The sequence below is a fragment of the Staurois parvus genome, unplaced genomic scaffold, assembly GCF_062004578.1.
Source record: "Staurois parvus isolate SC_StPar_1 unplaced genomic scaffold, SC_StPar_1.0 ptg000739l, whole genome shotgun sequence".
In the NCBI taxonomy this organism is placed as follows: Eukaryota; Metazoa; Chordata; class Amphibia; order Anura; family Ranidae; genus Staurois; species Staurois parvus.
In genome coordinates, this window is record NW_028318535.1 from 715067 (window position 1) to 737500 (window position 22434).

At 48.1% G+C, this 22434-nt stretch overlaps 1 protein-coding gene across 1 annotated transcript in view; it reads left to right on the forward strand.

The window, feature by feature from the left end:
- Positions 1-1759: 1759 nt before the first annotated feature.
- LOC149445216 (E3 ubiquitin-protein ligase MID2-like) overlaps positions 1760-22434 on the forward strand; it is a gene marked incomplete at its 3' end in the record, with an annotated part of 226564 nt that continues 205889 nt past the window's right edge. Inside the window, exon 1 of the mRNA XM_089654077.1 lies at positions 1760-1980. The remainder of the gene's footprint in view (positions 1981-22434) is intronic.

Consider the following 22434-nt stretch of genomic DNA (forward strand, 5'->3'; position numbering starts at 1 on the left):
CAGCAGTCAGGAGTATGTAGCATCCACACAGCTTACAGAATGCAGCGGTCAGGAGTATGTAACATACAGCACAGCTTACAAGGTGCAGCGGTCCGAAGTATGTAATATACAGCACAGCTTACAAAGTGCAGCGGTCAGGAGTATCTAACATACAGCGCAGCTTACAGAATGCAGCGGTTAGGAGTATGTAACATACAGCACAGCTTACAGAATGCAGCAGTCAGGAGTATGTAACATACAGCACAGCTTACAAAGTGCAGCGGTCAGGAGTATGTAATATACAGCACATCATACAGAATGCAGCAGTCAGGAGTATGTAACATACAGCACAGCTTACAAAGTGCAGCGGTCAGGAGTATGTAACATACAGCACAGCATACAGAATGCAGCAGCAAGGAGTATGAAACATACAGCACAGCTTACAGAATGCAGCGGTCAGGAGTATGTAATATACAGCACATCATACAGAATGCAGCAGCAAGGAGTATGTAACATACAGCACAGCTTACAGAATGCAGCGGTCAGGAGTATGTAGCATACAGCACAGCTTACAGAATGCAGCGGTCAGGAGTATGTAACATACAGCACAGCATACAGAATGCAGCAGCAAGGAGTATGTAACATACAGCACAGCTTACAGAATGCAGCGGTCAGGAGTATGTAGCATACAGCACAGCTTACAGAATGCAGCGGTCAGGACGGGTTCACTGACAACTCATGGGGCCCCCGGGCAATAGGGGATCATGGGGCCCTTGTGTCCTTGCCCAAACTCAAGAAAGCCTATGAAAAAGGTACCAGGGGCATCTCATGGGGCCCCCTACTGACCCCGGACCCTTGGGCAGTGCCCGAGTTTCCAAATGGTCAGTCCGCCCCTGGGTCAGGAGTATCTAACATACAGCACAGCATACAGAATGCAGCAGTCAGGAGTATCTAACATACAGCACAGCATACAGAATGCAGCGGTCAGGAGTATCTAACATACAGCACAGCATACAGAATGCAGCGGTCAGGAGTATGTATCTAATGATTTATGTATAAACAACTGAGACATTCACACACTTGTCACAAATAATCCCCATAATGTGTATTTCCTATAAATATCAGCACCATCTAGTGGCCATAATGTGGCATTATCCTAACTGAGGTATTTCAGGAAAGTAGCGCATTATGGCAGATAGATGGTGATAACAATCATAAGAAATAACCAAATTTGACACATCATAGGGACCACCTGCGATGGCTGTGCGCATGCGCAGGCGTTCACACCGTGAATTTGTCATTTATACTTCATTTTAGGGGTCTATGTGTAAATGTTTTCACCCAGGATTCACTCTTTTCAATTATGTGAATCCTGGTGTGAAAAAAAATGCATGAATATGAATCCTAGCTTTGATAAACATTTGCGCAGCTATCGGAAGATGTAAGAAATTGCGCTGATCGTCTTTTTACTGTACCGGTCCTGGGCTTTCGGGAGATGAAATTTAAGGGGGAAATACTTTAAAATGACAAAAATACACTTATTTTGTATTATTTATTTTTTATTTAATTATTAAACACAAAAAGTGTATAAATAAAATAATACAAAATGATACAATAAGATACAAACACGCGAAGTACACGTTGTCATTTCCGATCACTGGAGAGGTGCAGTACCCAGGTGCGGTCGGTAGGGGTCGCTGTCCCGCCTTGTTCTCGGCAGGCGCCGGGGAGTGAAGACAGATCAATAGTGGAAGAAGGAATCGCAGCGACTGTCCGTGTGAATGTCCCCCTCCCCCTCCCCGGCACCGAGCTTCCCCTCCCCGGCACCGAGCTCCTCCCCGCCACTCAGCCCCGTCTGTGTACCGGACACTCCGAGCCGGAGCTCCACCGCTGCGCCTCCTCCACCCCGCCAGGGATCTGCATCCGCCTCTCCACACCCTTCACCGGATCCCGGGACACCGACCGGCCCCCGGAGAGGATGGACCCCGGGGACAGCTACGGGTAATGTCCGTGTGTGTGACTGCGGGGGGAAGGGAGGGGCACACCTGTACACCCGACACCTGGCTCATCACCCGACACCTGTACATCCCACACCCCTGGCATTTAACTCTTCAGCAATCACCTGTCATGTATGAACCTACACCTGTCATATGATCCCTACACCTGTCATGTCACCCTACACCTGTCATATGATCCCTACGCCTGTCATGTCACCCTACACCTGTCATATGATCCCTACGCCTGTCATGTCACCCTACACCTGTCATATGATCCCTACGCCTGTCATGTCATCCTACACCTGTCATATGATCCCTACGCCTGTCATGTCACCCTACAACTGTCATATGATCCCTACGCCTGTCATGTCACCCTACACCTGTCATATGATCCCTACGCCTGTCATGTCACCCTACACCTGTCATATGATCCCTACGCCTGTCATGTCACCCTACAACTGTCATATGATCCCTACGCCTGTCATGTCACCCTACAACTGTCATATGATCCCTACGCCTGTCATGTCACCCTACACCTGTCATATGATCCCTACGCCTGTCATGTCACCCTACACCTGTCATATGATCCCTACGCCTGTCATGTCACCCTACACCTGTCATATGATCCCTACGCCTGTCATGTCACCCTACACCTGTCATATGATCCCTACGCCTGTCATGTCACCCTACACCTGTCATATGATCCCTACGCCTGTCATGTCACCCTACACCTATCATATCATCCCTACACCTGTCATGTCACCCTACACCTGTCATATGATCCCTACACCTGTCATATGATCCCTACACCTGAGATGTCACCCTACACCTGTCATATGATCCCTACACCTGCAATGTCACCCTACACCTGTCATATGATCCCTACATCTGAGATAGCACACTACACCTGTCATATGATCCCTACACCTATCATGTCACCCTACACCTGAAGTAGCACACTACACCTGTCATATGATCCCTACACCTATCATGTCACCCTACACCTGAGGTAGCACACTACACCTGTCATATGATCCCTACACCTATCATGTCACCTTACACCTGAGGTAGCACACTACACCTGTCATATGAATCCTACACCTGTTATGTCACCCTACACCTTTCCTATGATCCCTACAGCTGAGATATCACCCTACACCTGTTATTGGATCCCTACAACTGTCATGTCACCCTTCACCTGTCATATGATCCCTACGCCTGTCATGTCACCCTACACCTGTCATATGATCCCTACGCCTGTCATATCACCCTACAGCTGTCATATGATCCCTACACCTGTCATGTCTCCCTACACCTGTCATATGATTCCTACGCCTGTCATGTCACCCTACACCTGTCATATGATCCCTACGCCTGTCATATCACCCTACACCTGTCATATGATCCTTACACCTGTCATGTCACCCTACACCTGTCATATGATCCCTACACCTGTCATGTCTCCCTACACCTGTCATATGATCCCTACGCCTGTCATGTCACCCTACACCTGTCATATGATCCCTACACCTGAGATGTCACCCTACATCTGAGATATGATCCCTACACCTATCATGTCACCTTACACCTGAGAGCACACTACACCTGTCATATGATCCTTACACCTATCATGTCACCCTACACCTGAGGTAGCACACTACACCTGTCATATGATCCCTACACCTATCATATCACCCTACACCTGAGGTAGCACACTACACCTGTCATATGATCCCTACACCTATCATGTCACCCTACACCTGAGGTAGCACACTACACCTGTCATATGAATCCTACACCTGTTATGTCACCCTACACCTTTCATATGATCCCTACAGCTGAGATATCACCCTACACCTGTTATTGGATCCCTACAACTGTCATGTCACCCTTCACCTGTCATATGATCCCTACGCCTGTCATGTCACCCTACACCTGTCATATGATCCCTACGCCTGTCATATCACCCTACACCTGTCATATGATCCTTACACCTGTCATGTCAACCTACAGCTGTCATATGATCCCTACACCTGTCATGTCTCCCTACACCTGTCATATGATTCCTACGCCTGTCATGTCACCCTACACCTGTCATATGATCCCTACACCTGTCATATGATCCTTACACCTGTCATGTCACCCTACACCTGTCATGTCTCCCTACACCTGTCATATGATTCCTACGCCTGTCATGTCACCCTACACCTGTCATATGATCCCTACGCCTGTCATGTCACCCTACACCTGTCATATGATCCCTACACCTGAGATGTCACCCTACACCTATCATATCATCCCTACACCAGTCATGTCATCCTACACCTATCATATCATCCCTACACCTGTCATATGATCCCTACACCTGTCATGTCACCCTACATCTGAGATATGATCCCTACACCTATCATGTCACCTTACACCTGAGAGCACACTACACCTGTCATATGATCCCTACACCTATCATGTCACCCTACACCTGAGGTAGCACACTACACCTGTCATATGAATCCTACACCTATTATGTCACCCTACACCTGTCATATGATCCCTACACCTATCATGTCACCCTACACCTGAGGTAGCACACTACACCTGTCATATGAATCCTACACCTATTATGTCACCCTACACCTGTCATATGATTCCTACAGCTGAGATATCACCCTACACCTGTTATTGGATCCCTACAACTGTCATGTCACCCTACACCTGTCATATGATCCTTCACCTGAGATATCACCCTACACCTTTCATAATTCCTACACCTTTAATGTCACCCTACACCTGTCATATGATCCCTACACTTGATATATCACCGTACACCTGACTGATCACTCTTCAACTATCCCCCTGCATCTGTCATATCGCCCTACACCTGTCAAATGATCCCTACACCTGAGATATCACCTTACAACTGTCATATGATTGTTACACCTGAGACATCACCCTACACCCGACTGATCACTCTCCAACTATCACCCTGCACCTGATATATCACCCTACACCTGACATGTCATCCTACAATTGTACACCCAACACCTGACTGATCACCCTCCAACTATCATCCTACACCTGTCATATCACCCTGCACCTGATGTATCAACACCTGTCAACTCTTCAACAATCACCCGCCATGGATGACCCTGCACCTGTACACCCCGCACCTGTCATATGACCCTACATCTGACTGTCCACCCTACACCTGACTGATCACTTTGCACATGTACATATGACCCTACACCTGTCTGTACACCCTACACCTGTCATATCCTCATACACCTGTACACTCTATACTTGTCATATCACCCTACACCAGTCTGATCACCCTACACCTGTAAATGCTACAACTGTTTCCCTACACATGTTATATGACCCTACACCTGTACATCCTACACCTCTCACTACATCTGTATACCCTTCACCTGTCATCTGTCATCACTCTACACCTCTGATCATCCTACACCTGTACACTTTACAACTGTTGCTCTGGACCTGTCACCCTACACCTTTACACCCTTCATTTGCCATCCTACACCTGTACACTCTACAGATTTACACCCTACAATTTATGTTACATCATCCTACACCTGTCATATCACCATACACATGACTGATCACCACCCAACTGTCTTATCACATTACAAACTGTACACCCTAAAAGCTTCTTATCAGCCTATACCTGTACACTCAACAACTGCCATATCACCCTACGCCTGTCATATCACCTCATGCCTGACCTATCTCCCTACACCTGTATACCCTTCACCTGTCATATCATCCTACACCTATCTGATCATCCTACACCTGTACACCCTACAATTGTCACCCTACACCTATACATCCTACACCTTTCATATCACCCTTCATCTATCACCTTACATCTGTACATCTTATGTCTGTCATATCACCCTTCACTTGTCATATCACTCTACATCTGAACACCCTACACCTATATCACCCTTCACCTGTCATAACATTGTACATTCGACTGATCACCCAACACCTGTCATATCACATTACAACCTGTACACCCTACAAGTTTCATATAACCCTACACCTGTTATATCATCCTACACCTGTACACCCCACATCTGTCATGTTGCCCAACACCTGTAGATCTTTCATATCACCCTACACCTGTCGTAATATCCTACACCTATACACTTATAAATGATCAATTTACAACTGGCCAATCACACTACAACTGTCACCCTACACCTGTACATCCTTCACTTGTTATGCTACACTGGACATATCACCCTTCACCTGCCATACATTACAACCCTACTGATCACCTTACACCTGTCATATCATCCTACACCTGTACACCCTACACCTGTCATATCATCCTACACCTGTACACTCTACTCCTGTCATATCATCCTACACCTGTACACCTTACACCTGTCATATCATCCTACACTTGTACACCCTACACCTGTCAGAGCACATTACAACCTGTACACCCTACACCTGTCAGATCACATTACAACCTGTACACCCTACACCTGTCATATCATCCTACACCTGTACACTCTACACCTGTCAGATCACATTACAACCTGTACACCCTACACCTGTCATATCATCCTACACCTGTACACTCTACACCTGTCAGATCACATTACAACCTGTACACCCTACACCTGTCATATCATCCTACACCTGTACACTCTGCACCTGCCATATTACCCTACACCTGTACACTCTACACCTGTCATATCACCCTATACCTGTACACCCTACACCTGTCATATCACCCTACAACTGTCATATCACCCTACACCTGTACACTCTGCACCTGCCATATTACCCTACACCTGTACACTCTGCACCTGTCATATCACATTACAACCTGTACACCCTACACCTGTCATATCACCCTACACCTGTACACCCTACACCTGTCATATCATCCTACACCTGTACACCCTACACCTGTCATATCACCCTACAACTGTCATATCACCCTACAACTGTCATATCACCCTACACCTGTACACTCTGCACCTGCCATATTATCCTACACCTGTATACTCTGCATCTACCATATTACCCTACACCTGTACACCCTACACCTGCCATATCACATTACAACCTGTACACCCTACACCTGCCATATCACCCTTACCTGTACACCTGTCATATCACCCTACACCTGTGCACTCCACACCTGTCATATCGCATTACAACCTGTACACCCTACAAGTGTCATATCACCCAACACCTGTCATTTCATCCTACACCTGTACACTCTACACCTGTCATTTTACATTGCAATCTGTACACCCAACAACTGCCATATCATCCTACAGCTGTCATATCACCCTATACCTGAACACCCCATACCTACCATATCACCCTACAACTGTCATATCATCCTTTACCTGTACACCCTATACCTGTCATATCACACTACACTTGTCATTTATCCTATCTCCCTACACCTGTCATATCACACCACAACTTTCCTTTCACTTTACAACTTTTGTATCACACTACATCTGATAGATCACCCTACATTTCTCATATCACCCTACATCTGATGATATGAGAGATCACCTGGCTGACAACCCTGTAGTCCTACACCTGACTTGTCACTGTTGTGGTCACCCTACATCTGTCTGGCAACTGCATTGCTCTGCATCTGCCACGATTTTCTGTCAGGTCACTGTATGAGCAGAGCTCAGTTTGCCTCATACCAAGGTAGGATCTGTGAGGTCACCCCCCAGCCCAATGCATGTCGGGTCACCCCCCAGCCCAATGCATGTCGGGTCACCCCCCAGCCCAATGCATGTCGGGTCACCCCCCCCAGCCCAATGCATGTCGGGTCACCCCCCCCCCCCAGCCCAATGCATGTCGGGTCACCCCCCCCCCCAGCCCAATGCATGTCGGGTCACCCCCCTCCCCCAGCTCAATGCATGTCGGGTCACCCCCCTCCCCCAGCCCAATGCATGTCGGGTCACCCCCCCCCCAGCCCAATGCATACCGAGCCACTCTATAGCCTTTCACCTGGCTGGCTGGCTGTCAGGTCACCCTATAGACATGCAGATGGTTGCTCACCTGTTAGGTCTTCCTGTAGCCCTACACCCGGCCGCCCACCCTATAGCCCTACACCCGGCCTCCCACCCTATAGCCCTACACCCGGCCTCCCACCCTATAGCCCTACACCCGGCCTCCCACCCTATAGCCCTACACCCGGCCTCCCACCCTATAGCCCTACACCCGGCCTCCCACCCTATAGCCCTACACCTGGCCGCCCACCCTATAGCCCTACACCCGGCCTCCCACCCTATAGCCCTACACCCGGCCGCCCACCCTATAGTCCTACACCTAGCCTCCCACCCTATAGCCCTACACCCGTCTGCCCACCCTATAGAACTACACCCGGCCGCCCACCCTATAGCCCTACACCCGGCCGCCCACCCTATAGCCCTACACCCGTCCGCCCACCCTATAGTCCTACACCCAACCTCCCACCCTATAGTCCTACACCCGGCCGCCCACCCTATAGCCCTACACCCGGCCGCCCACCCTATAGCCCTACACCGGGCCGCCCACCCTTTATTCCTACACCCGGCCGCCCACCCTATAGCCCTACACCCGGCCGCCCACCCTATAGCCCTACACCCGGCCGCCCACCCTATAGCCCTACACCGGGCCGCCCACCCTTTATTCCTACACCCGGCCGCCCACCCTATAGCCCTACACCCGGCCGCCCACCCTATAGCCCTACACCCGGCCACCCACCCTATAGCCCTACACCCGGCCGCCCACCCAATAGCCCTACACCCGTCCGCCCACCCTATAGTCCTACACCCGTCCGCCCACCCTATAGTCCTACACCCGTCCGCCCATCCTATAGTCCTACACCCGTCCGCCCACCCTATAGCCCTACACCCGTCCGCCCACCCTATAGCCCTACACCCGTCCGCCCACCCTATAGCCCTACACCCGTCCGCCCACCCTATAGCCCTACACCCGTCCGCCCACCCTATAGCCCTACACCCGTCCGCCCACCCTATAGCCCTACACCCGGCTGCTGGGAGCTCCTTGCCCGGACTGACGTCATGTAGGTGTAGTGTTACTTGTATGAGATAATTAGAGCGGCAATTAATATAATGGATCCGTCTTCTGTAAGCCGCCTTTTATTGACTGCCGTCCTCATTATGGGCTGAGCCTTCATTATGGGATGATCAGAGCAATTGTATAGTTCTGCTGTAAATGATGATTATGGGACGGTGTGAATGTGCCTTCCCGGGGTATGGGACGGTGTGAATGTGCCTTCCCGGGGTATGGGACGGTGTGAATGTGCCTTCCCGGGGTATGGGACGGTGTGAATGTGCCTTCCCGGGGTATGGGACGGTGTGAATGTGCCTTCCCGGGGTATGGGACGGTGTGAATGTGCCTTCCCGGGGTATGGGACGGTGTGAATGTGCCTTCCCGGGGTATGGGACGGTGTGAATGTGCCTTCCCGGGGTATGGGACGGTGTGAATGTGCCTTCCCGGGGTATGGGACGGTGTGAATGTGCCTTCCCGGGGTATGGGACGGTGTGAATGTGCCTTCCCGGGGTATGGGACGGTGTGAATGTGCCTTCCCGGGGTATGGGACGGTGTGAATGTGCCTTCCCGGGGTATGGGACGGTGTGAATGTGCCTTCCCGGGGTATGGGACGGTGTGAATGTGCCTTCCCGGGGTATGGGACGGTGTGAATGTGCCTTCCCGGGGTATGGGACGGTGTGAATGTGCCTTCCCGGGGTATGGGACGGTGTGAATGTGCCTTCCCGGGGTATGGGACGGTGTGAATGTGCCCTCCCGGTGTATGGGACGGTGTGAATGTGCCCTCCCGGGGTATGGGACGGTGTGAATGTGCGCTCCCAGGGTAATGGGACGGTGTGAATGTGCCTTCCCGGGGTATGGGACGGTGTGAATGTGCCTTCCCGGGGTATGGGACGGTGTGAATGTGCCTTCCCGGTGTATGGGACAATGTGAATGTGCCTTCCCGGGGTATGGGACGGTGTGAATGTGCCTTCCCGGGGTATGGGACGGTGTGAATGTGCCTTCCCGGGGTATGGGACGGTGTGAATGTGCCTTCCCGGGGTATGGGACGGTGTGAATGTGCCTTCCCGGGGTATGGGACGGTGTGAATGTGCCTTCCCGGTGTATGGGACAATGTGAATGTGCCTTCCTGGGGTATGGGACGGTGTGAATGTGCCTTCCCGGGGTATGGGACGGTGTGAATGTGCCTTCCCGGGGTATGGGACGGTGTGAATGTGCCTTCCCGGGGTATGGGACGGTGTGAATGTGCCTTCCCGGGGTATGGGACGGTGTGAATGTGCCTTCCCGGGGTATGGGACGGTGTGAATGTGCCTTCCCGGTGTATGGGACAATGTGAATGTGCCTTCCCGGGGTATGGGACGGTGTGAATGTGCCTTCCCGGGGTATGGGACGGTGTGAATGTGCCTTCCCGGGGTATGGGACGGTGTGAATGTGCCTTCCCGGGGTATGGGACGGTGTGAATGTGCCTTCCCGGGGTATGGGACGGTGTGAATGTGCCTTCCCGGGGTATGGGACGGTGTGAATGTGCCTTCCCGGGGTATGGGACGGTGTGAATGTGCCTTCCCGGGGTATGGGACGGTGTGAATGTGCCTTCCCGGGGTATGGGACGGTGTGAATGTGCCTTCCCGGGGTATGGGACGGTGTGAATGTGCCTTCCCGGGGTATGGGACGGTGTGAATGTGCCTTCCCGGGGTATGGGACGGTGTGAATGTGCCTTCCCGGGGTATGGGACGGTGTGAATGTGCCCTCCCGGTGTATGGGACGGTGTGAATGTGCCTTCCCGGGGTATGGGACGGTGTGAATGTGCCTTCCCGGGGTATGGGACGGTGTGAATGTGCCCTCCCGGTGTATATGCCGGTGTGAATGTGCCTTCCCGGTGTATGGGACGGTGTGAATGTGCCTTCCCGGTGTATGGGACGGTGTGAATGTGCCTTCCCGGTGTATGGGACGGTGTGAATGTGCCTTCCCGGGGTATGGGACGGTGTGAATGTCAGTGAAATAATCTGGGAATTCTGCCATTCACATTTTGTCCTCCAATAACAGCCGTCTTGCCATATGTGTGTGCGTTGTGTCCCCGCGACAGGCATGAGCAATCCCCTGCTGGCTGGTATCTCGGGCAATCACTGTCTGTCGGCCTGCTGTTGGAATGCAATCTCTAATACCTCATGTCCCATACCGTGTCCCTGTCATCACATCTAGTCGTCATGTGCAGCATGTGTCGCTGGAACACTTCTCCCTCAGAGATGACAATACTCCCCCTGACAACACCCTCACCTGCTTTCCTCTCCAAAAGGACGGCGCCATCTTTATTCCGGCATCATCCAGGGTCTCCATCTACTTCCTGGACTGAGATGCTGGCTTAGAGATGACATGGTCCTGGTCGTGTTCACAATTGTTTGACACATATCAGCCCCTGCTGCCTCATCCCACCCTTGTGACAAAGTTACAGTGGACTTCCTGAGTGATCAGTGGGGGGGGGGGGGGGGGGGAGAGGGGCTGAAGAAATGCACCTTCCTGCCTGCCTTGATATAACATGGAGCTTTTGTAGTGCTATTGTTGCTTCATATTGTGACCTGTCCAGGGCCGGACCACACTATAGAAACGCAGTGCAGATGTTCCCGATGTGGTTCTGCATGTGCGTTTTTGGTGAGTTCCGGTGCGTTTTTTTCCCCCTCTTTTTCTTCAATTTAAATAGGGACATGTGCGTTCCAGTGCGTTTTTGGTACATTCCGGTGCATTTTTTGTTGGTTTTCGGTTCATTTTTTCCCCCTCTTTTTCTTCAGTTTAAATATCGACATGAGTTCCAGTGCGTTTTTGATGTGTTTTTGGTGCATTCCGGTGCGTTTTTGATGTGTTTTTGGTGAGTTCCGGTGCGTTTTTGATGTATTTTTGGTGCGTTTTTGATGTGTTTTTGGTGCGTTCCGGTACATTTTTGATGTGTTTTTGGTGCGTTCCGGTGTGTTTTTTATGTGTTTTTGGTGCATTCCGGTGTGTTTTTTATGTGTTTTTGGTGCACTCTGGTGCATTTTTTCCCCCTCTCTTTTTCTTCAATTTAGATAGGGACATTTGCGTTTCAGTGCGTTTTTGGTGAGTTCCAGTGTGTTTTTTCCCCTCTTATTCTTTAATATTGATGTGCATTTCAATGCGTTTTTGGTGCATTCCATTACGTTTTTTCCCTCTCTCTTTTTCTTCAATTTAAATATCGATGTGTGTTCCAGTGCGTTTTTGATGCGTTTTTGGTGAATCCCAGTACATTTTTCCCCTCTCTCTTTTTCTTCAGTTTAGATAGGGACATTTGCGTTTAAGTGCGTTTTTGGTCCGTTCCGGTGCATTTTTTGTTGGTTTTCTGTTAATTTTTTTCCCCTCTTTTTCTTCAATTTAAATATTGATGTGTATTTCAGTGAGTTTTTGATGCGTTTTTGGTGAATTCCGGTGCGTTTTTTCCCCCTCTCTTTTTCAATTTATATAGGGATATTTGTGTTCCAGTGCGTTTTTGGTGTGTTCCGGTGCGTTTTTTCCCTCTCTCTTGTTCAAATTAGATAGGGACATGTGCGTTCCAGTGCATTTTTGATGTGTTTTTGGTGCGTTCTGGTGCGGTTTTTCCCCCTCTTTTTCAATCTAGATCGGGACATGTGCGTTCCAGTGCGTTTTTGGTGAGTTCCGGTGCGTTATTCCCCCTCTCTCTTTTTCTTCAATCTAGATAGGGACATGTGCGTTTCTTCAATTTAAATATTGATGTGCATTCCAGTGCGTTTTTGGTGCGTTCAATGCTTTCCGGTTCATTTCTTTTTCTTCAATTTAAATATCGACGTGTGTTCCAGTGCGTTTTTGATGCGTTTCATTAACACCCCGCTCACATCAAGCCCGACTTTGAAATCGTAGGACTTACAGTGAGATGCTGATTTCAGGTGCGATTTGCAAGACATCTGACAATGCAAATCGCACCAAACGCAGCGCATGCACTACTCTAGAAATCGGTGCGACGATATGACCGCACCAATTGCTGACAATAGGCTGCGACTTGCCATGCGATTTTCAAGTTGCAGGGCATGCAAATTGCATGCCAAGTCGCACCCGATGTGACCGGGGTGTTAACATGATTTCCTATGGGACACGTTCACAACTCTGCGTTTTCGCCCGGTGCAATTTTTGGTAATGGTCAGGGACTTTTTTGAAAGCAAAAAATGAAGACGGTTCTATAGACTTCAATGGAAACACTGCAGAAAAGCATGTAGTGCGTTTGTGATGCGTTTTGCATTTTAAATCTGCCTAGCAACAAGAAACCTTCTTAAAAAAATGAAAAAAAAAAAATCAAAATGCATCAAAAACGCGGTTGCAGAAACAGGTCAAACGCAGCCTGTTCAGGTGTGAACCTCGCCTGAGCCCCCCCTATATCTAGGCAAATCGCAGCAAACGCAGCGCATGCACTACTTTTGGAAATCGATAGGACTGCTGTAATTGCGGACAATAGGCTGCAACTTGGCGTGCGATTTGGAAAGAGAACCCGTCACCTAAAAATCGTTTTTGAATGCAAAAAATAGCGTTTTTAGTTCTATATACTTCAATGGAAACGCTGCAGAAAAGCATGTAGTGCGTTTTTGATGCGTTTTGCATTTTAAATCTGCCTAGCAACAAGAAACATTAAAAAAAAAATAGCAAAATGCATCAATAGGATGCGACTTGGCATGCGATTTGCAAAGAGAACCCGTCACCTAAAAATCGTTTTTGAATGCAAAAAATGGCGTTTTTAGTTCTATAGACTTCAATGGAAACGCTGCAGAAAAGTATGTAGTGCGTTTTTGATGCGTTTTGCCTTTTAAATCTGCCTAGCAACAAGAAACCTCATTTAAAAAATAGCAAAATGCATCAATAGGCTGCGACTTGGCATGTGATTTGCAAAGAGAACCCGTCGCCTAAAAATCGTTTTTGAATGCAAAAAATGGCGTTTTTAGTTCTATAGACTTCAATGGAAACGCTGCAGAAAAGCATGTAGTGCGTTTTTGATGCGTTTTGCATTTTAAATCTGCCTAGCAACAAGAAACATTAAAAAAAAAAAATAGAAAAATGCATCAATAGGCTGCGACTTGGCATGCGATTTGCAAAGAGAACCCGTTGCCTAAAAATCGTTTTTGAATGCAAAAAATGGCGTTTTTAGTTCTATAGACTTCAATGGAAACGCTGCAGAAAAGCATGTAGTGCGTTTTTGATGCGTTTTGCATTTTAAATCTGCCTAGCAACAAGAAACATTAAAAAAAAAATAGCAAAATGCATCAATAGGATGCGACTTGGCATGCGATTTGCAAAGAGAACCCGTCACCTAAAAATCGTTTTTGAATGCAAAAAATGGCGTTTTGGTTCTATAGACTTCAGTGGAAACGCTGCAGAAAAGCATGTAGTGCGTTTTTGATGCGTTTTGCATTTTAAATCTGCCTAGCAACAAGAAACATTTTTAAAGAAATAGCAAAATGCATCAAAAACACGGTTACAGAAACGGGTCAAACGCAGCCTGCCCAGGTGTGAACCTCGTCTGAGCCCCCCCCCCATGTCTATGCAAATCACAGCAAAAATGGCGCATGCACTACTTTTGGAAATCGATAGGACCGCTGTAATTGCGGACAATAGGCTGCGACTTGGCATGCGATCTGCAAAGAGAACCCGTCACCTAAAAATCGTTTTTGAATGCAAAAAATAGCGTTTTTAGTTCTATATACTTCAATGGAAACTCTGCAGAAAACCATGTAGTGCGTTTTTGATGCGTTTTGCATTTTAAATCTGCCTAGCAACAAGAAACATTAAAAAAAAAATAGCAAAATGCATCAATAGGATGCGACTTGGCATGCGATTTGCAAAGAGAACCCGTCACCTAAAAATCGTTTTTGAATGCAAAAAATGGCGTTTTTAGTTCTATAGACTTCAATGGAAACGCTGCAGAAAAGTATGTAGTGCGTTTTTGATGCGTTTTGCCTTTTAAATCTGCCTAGCAACAAGAAACCTCATTTAAAAAATAGCAAAATGCATCAATAGGCTGCGACTTGGCATGCGATTTGCAAAGAGAACCCGTCACCTAAAAATCGTTTTTGAATGCAAAAAATAGCGTTTTTAGTTCTATAGACTTCAATGGAAATGCTGCAGAAAAGGATGTAGTGCGTTTTTTATGCGTTTTGCATTTTAAATCTGCCTAGCAACAAGAAACATTAAAAAAAAAAAATAGAAAAAAGCATCAATAGGCTGCGACTTGGCATGCGATTTGCAAAGAGAACCCGTCGCCTAAAAATCGTTTTTGAATGCAAAAAATGGCGTTTTTAGTTCTATAGACTTCAATGGAAACGCTGCAGAAAAGCATGTAGTGCGTTTTTGATGCGTTTTGCCTTTTAAATCTGCCTAGCAACAAGAAACCTTTTTTAAAAAATAGCAAAATGCATCAATAGGCTGCGACTTGGCATGCGATTTGCAAAGAGAACCCGTCACCTAAAAATCGTTTTTGAATGCAAAAAATGGCGTTTTGGTTCTATAGACTTCAGTGGAAACGCTGCAGAAAAGCATGTAGTGCGTTTTTGATGCGTTTTGCATTTTAAATCTGCCTAGCAACAAGAAACATTTTTAAAGAAATAGGAAAATGCATCAAAAACGCGGTTACAGAAACGGGTCAAACGCAGCCTGCCCAGGTGTGAACCTCGCCTGAGCCCCCCCCCCCCATGTCTATGCAAATCACAGCAAAAATGGCGCATGCACTACTTTTGGAAATCGATAGGACCGCTGTAATTGCGGACAATAGGCTGCGACTTGGCATGCGATCTGCAAAGAGAACCCGTCACCTAAAAATCGTTTTTGAATGCAAAAAATGGCGCATGCACTACTTTTGGAAATCGATAGGACCGCTGTAATTGCGGACAATAGGCTGCGATTTGCAAGTCGCAGGGCATGCAAACCACAAGTTTCACCCGGGGGGGGGGGGAAAGAGAACCTGTCACCTAAAAATCGTCACACAAGGGACTTTGTGTCCAAAGAAAAAAAAAAAAAATTTATTGAAAAAAAAAAAGTTACACGTAACACCCCCATAAAACAATCTTGCCCCCCCCCCACATATATGCACACTTCGATTGCGATACCCATGTGACATATCGCCGCGCACGCCAGAGTGAGAGCGACAATTCTCGCACCAGACCTCCTCCGTACACTGAACTGATGACCTGTAGGGGGCTTGTGAAGCGTCGCCCATAGCAAATGGAGGGGTCTGACGTTTGTCGCCATTTCACCGGTTTGGCATGTTGGGTGTCTATTTACTCGGCGTGACCTTGTCAGTTATATTTGTTCATTTATTTATTCCATTTATTGTCTTTGTTTGCCCTAAAATTCACTTTAGTTTTTTTTTACTGAAATTCTTAGACCTTTGCAGCAATATAATGTGACATAGAAAAAAAACAAATATGGGGGGGGGTCATCTTCAGGTCTAAAATTAATTTTTTAATTGTGTGCAAAATGGCAAAAGCAGCTCTGGCAGCGAAAGGGTTCAATTTGCTAGTCCCATCGAATACTCCCCTCCCCCTCCCAAGACTGACAATGCTGCTGTGCCTCCTGTGCTCCTTCATCCAGAGTGATGGGGGGGGGGGGGGCGCTCTGAGGCTTGGTTCACATCTGTGCGGGGGGTGCCGCTGCGGATTCACACAAAAATCCAGAGGAATGCGGACCCGCGGGTGGGTGCTATTAGTTCTAATGACACGCCGCCCGCACTGGAAATCGCAACCGAACTGAAAACCTCGGTTCCCGCGTGGGCTGCGTTTTCAGAAGAGGTGCCGGGACTTCTTCGCTGCGTGTCCCGGGGCAAATGAATGGGCTCCGCGCAAACCGCGGCCCTCAGGAATCAGGGGTAATACAGGAGGCGTGTTGCTAGGCAGATCACCAGGTGAAAACAGGAGAGAGAGCCTAAAAAAGAAAACTAATGCAGCCGCCACATCTAATGATTGGTAAGCTGCAATATGTGACATTTTTGGTTTGGGATTAAGGCTCTTGTGCGACTTCAAAATCATGCGACTTTGGCTTTGACCAAAGATGATTGTTTGAGCTGTACAAAGTCGCATGTGCATCATTCAGGTGCAGCTTTGGAAGGTTGACATTGAAGTCTATGGTCCTCAAGGCGCATGAAAGTCGGACTGAAACAGTGCAGGGACTACTCTCAAGACTTGAAGTCGCACATGTATGAACGGTACTCATTGGGAAACATGGGGTGCGACTTGTCATGCGACTTTGACCCCCAAAGTTGCATGACAAAACGCATGAGTGTGAACGGGCTCTCAAATATATGCACAATATTCATTGGGAAACGGGGGGGGCGACATGTCGTGCGTCTTTGACCCCCAAAGTTGAATGACAAAATGCATGAGTGTGAATGGGCTCTTATCACTGCTTTGATGTGAGGGGGGTCTTCCCTTCACGTTTGTATTCCGCGTACAGCGCTGTGTTTCAGCTCGCTGCGTTTTGAGCTGTACAAAGTCGCATGTGCATCGTTCAGGTGCAGCTTTGGAAGGTTGACATTGAAGTCTATGGTCCTCAAGGCGCATGAAAGTCGGACCAAAGCAGTGCAGGAACTACTCTCAAGGCTTGAAGTCGCACATATATGAACTCATTGGGAAACATGGGGGTGGCGACTTGTCGTGCGACTTTGACCCCCAAAGTTGAATGAAAAAACGCAGGAGTGTGAATGGGCTCGCACATATATGAACGGTACTCATTGGGAAACATGGGGGGGGGCGACTTGTCGTGCGACTTTGACCCCCAAAGTTGAATGACAAAATGCATGAGTGTGAATGGGCTCTTATCACTGCTTTGATGTGAGGGGGGTCTTCCCTTCACGTTTGTATTCCGCGTACAGCGCCCTGTTTCAGCTCGCTGCGTTTTGAGCTGTACAAAGTCGCATGTGCATCGTTCAGGTGCAGCTTTGGAAGGTTGACATTGAAGTCTATGGTCCTCAAGGCGCATGAAAGTCGGACCGAAGCAGTGCAGGAACTATTCTCAAGGCTTGAAGTCGCACATATATGAACTCATTGGGAAACATGGGGGTGGCGACTTGTCGTGCGACTTTGACCCCCAAAGTTGAATGAAAAAACGCAGGAGTGTGAATGGGCTCGCACATATATGAACGGTACTCATTGGGAAACATGGGGGGGCGACTTATCGTGCGACTTTGACCCCCAAAGTTGCATGACAAAACGCATGAGTGTGAATGGGCTCTTATCACTGCTTTGATGTGAGGGGGGTCTTCCCTTCACATTTGTATTCCGCGTACAGCGCCGTGTTTCAGCACGCTGCGTTTTGTGCGGTACAAAGTCACATGTGCATCATTCAGGTGCAGCTTTGGAAGATTGACATTGAAGTCTATGGCCCTCAAGGCGCATGAAAGTCGGACCGAAGCAGTGCAGGAACTACTCTCAAGGCTTGAAGTCGCACATATATGAACGGTACTCATTGGGAAACATGGGGGTGTGACTTGTCATGCGACATTGACCCCCAAAGTTGCATGAGTGTGAATGGGCTCGCACATATATGAATGGTACTCATTGGGAAACATGGGGGTCGACTTGTGCGACTTTGACCCCCAAAGTTGAATGACAAAACGCATGAGTGTGAATAGGCTCGCACATATATGAATGGTACTCATTGGGAAACATGGGATGCGACTCGTCATGCGACTTTGACCCCCAAAGTTGAATGACAAAACGCATGAGTGTGAATGGGCTCGCACATATATGAATGGTACTCATTGGGAAACATGGGATGCGACTTTGACCCCCAAAGTTGAATGACAAAACGCATGAGTGTGAATGGGCTCGCATATATATGAACGGTACTCATTGGGAAACATGGAGGGCGACTTATCATGCGACTTTGACCCCAAAGTTGAATAACAAAACGCATGAGTGTGAATGGGCTCGCACATGTATGAACGGTACTCATTGGGAAACATGGGGGGTGACTTGTTGTGCGACTTTGACCCCAAAGTTGCATGACAAAATGCATGAGTGTGAACGGGCTCTTACCACTGCTTTCCCGTTTGTATTCGGCGTACAGCGCCGTGGTTCAGCTCACTGCGTTTCGAGTCGGCGTGCAGAATTTGCTTTCGGTGACATAATCTCCTGCAGATGTGTAGTGGGCGGGATGATTGCAACTTCAGCAACTCTAAATGTCAGAGGGAAGCCTGCTGCTGGTTGGGCTTTGAGCAAGCAATGCGATGAAGAGGAGAAGGTGTCACCCGCTGCGTCCTGGGGGGGGGGGGAGGGGGGCGGCGTTTGTCTTCTGCCGATAGGCCAAACCTCACGTTGCGTAGGAGGTCGCTGTACATGACGCCTTTATTAACCCCTCGCCCTCCGGAGGATTCCCCCCCCCCCCCCCCTCCTGGCCAGGCCATTTATTTTTTGCGACACGGCTCTGCGTTACTTTAACTGACAGTTGCGCGGTCGTGCAACGCCGCACCCCGATGAAATTTACATCCTTTTTTTCCCACGAATAGACCTTTCTTTCGGTGGTATTCGATCGGCTCTTTTTTTATTTTTTGCGCTATGAACTAAAAAAGACTGACAATTTTGAGAAAAAAAACTGTATTTTTGACTTTTTGCTATTAAATACGTCCAGTAAAAAAAAAAATGTTAAAATTCAAATTTCGTCATAATTTTCGGCCAGAATGTATTCTGCTCCGTGTCTTTGCTAACAAAAAAATCCCAATACCTGCCTGGAGTTTGCATGTTCTCCCTGTGCCTGTGTGAGTTTCCTCCGGGTACTCTGGTTTCCTCTGGGTACTCTGGTTTCCTCCGGGTACTCTGGTTTCCTCTGGGTACTCTGGTTTCCTCCGGGTACTCTGGTTTCCTCCGGGTACTCTGGTTTCCTCCGGGTACTCTGGTTTCCACTGGGTACTCTGGTTTCCTCGGGGTACTCTGGTTTCCTCTGGGTACTCCGGTTTCCTCTGGGTACTCCGGTTTCCTCCGGGTACTCTGGGTTCCTCTGGGTACTCCGGTTTCCTCTGGGTACTCCGGTTTCCTCTGGGTACTCCGGTTTCCTCCGGGTACTTCGGTTTCCTCCCACACTCCAAAGACATGCTGGTAGGTTAATTGGCTCCCGTCTAAATTGGCCCTAGTATGTGTATGTATGAATGTGAGTTAGGGACCTTAGATTGTACGCTCCTCGGGGGCGGGGACTGATGTGAATATATAATATATATGTAAAGTGCTATATAAGTACCTGAAATAAATCCGTGTAAATTAATTGATTTACGTGAAGTGACAGCGTCTACAAATGGCGGTATAGATACTGGGATTTTTTTTTATATACTAGTAATGGCGGCGATCAGCGACTTATAGCGGGACTACGGCGGGCATTCTGACACTGGGGGGGGGGGGGGACACTGACTTGGTGTCACTGACATCCTCAGTGACACCAGTACAGCGATCAGTGCTAATAAAAAGCACTGACACCGTGCTAATGGCACTGGGCAGGGAGGGGTTAACATGTGGGATGATCAAAGGGTTAACTGTGTGCTTGACTGTACGCATGCTGCTATGCAGAGCCACACAAAGCAGTGTGCAGGAGCTGACGGGAGAGAACTGCGTTGTTTATACACAGGTCTCTCCCCCCCTGTCGGTAATACTTAACGATTGCTGGGTGCCGGCGGGGAATCACCATCCGGGACCCGATGATTGACAGCCGAGGCAATTTTGGAGGTGATTTTGCGCATCTGTGCCGCCCTGTATCAGTATTTCTGCTATAGGACGACGCGGAAGTGGTTAATGAAGGCGCAACTCCGGCCATTGGCTTTTCTTTTGGCTAGCGTGGTTATAAACCGGTATTAAAACAATGTCATATACTGCAGCGTATTAGATGTGGTGGCTGCATTAGTTTTCTGTTTTCAGTCTTGTATAGTTTAGGGGGGTGGACTGGGGAAGTCCATAGCCCTGTACTGGATGTGATGACAGCGCAGGGTTTATTTCCTAAAGCTGGAGAGCGCAAAATCAGGCATAGAAACCAATCCACTTCTGACCTCGGCAGTGTCATTGCATCCAGTACTGGGCTACGGACCCTGCATCGGTCTTTACACCACGGCATCCGACGTGGTGAACACGTCTCCGCTGCTCTAGAGTCCAGTGGTGGCGTGCTTTACACCACGGCATCCGACGCTTTGCATTGCACTTAGTGATGTAAGGCTTGGATGCAGCTGCTCGGCCATGGAAACCCATTCCATGAAGCTCTCTACACACTGTTGTTGTGCTCATCTGAAGGCCACACCAAGTTTGGAGGTCTTTAGCTATTGACTCTGCAGACAGTTGGTGACTTCTGCGCACTGTGCGCTTCAGCATGCGCTGACCCCGCCCTGTCATGTGACGTGGCCTACCACTTGGTGGCTGAGTTGCTGTTGTTCTCAGTTGCTTCCACTTTGTTATAATCCCACTAACAGTTGAGCGTGGAATATTTAGTAGCCAGGAAATGTCACGGATGGACTTATTGCCCAGGTGACCACCTATCACGGGACCACGCTTGGAGTCACTGAGCTCCTGAGAGCGACCCATTCTTTCACCAATGTTTGTAGAAGCAGTCTGCATGCCTAGGGGCTTGATTGTATATGCCTGTGTCCATGGAGGGGATTGGAACACCCGAATCACATGATTGGGAGGGGATTGGAACACCCGAATCACATGATTGGGAGGGGATTGGAACACCTGAATCACATGATATGGAGGGGATTGGAACACCTGAATCACATGATATGGAGAGGATTGGAACACCTGAATCACATGATTGGGAGGGGATTGGAACACCTGAATCACATGATTGGGAGGGCGGAGCTCAATACTTTGGGCAATATAGTGTACATGTGTGTGTGTATAATACTCAGACCAATCCGTCTGGCACCAACAACAATGCCATGTTGACAGTCACTTAAATCCCTTTTCTTCCCCATTCTGATGCTCGGTTTGAACTTCAGCAAGTCGTCTTCATCACATCTAGGCACTTAAATGGATTGAGTTGCTGCCGTGTGATTGGCTGATTAGCAATTTGTGTTACCAAGTAATTGAACAGGCGGGGCTAATAAAGTGGCTGGTGAGTGTATATATATATATATATATATATATATATCTGTATACTGTGTGTATATATATCTCTGTATACTGTGTGTATATATATATATATATCTGTATACTGTGTGTGTATATATATATATCTGTATACTGTGTGTGTGTATATATATATCTGTATACTGTGTGTGTATATATATATATCTGTATACTGTGTGTGTGTATATATATATCTGTATACTGTGTGTGTATATATCTGTATACTGTGTGTGTGTATATATCTGTATACTGTGTGTATATATATATATATATCTGTATACTGTGTGTGTATATATATA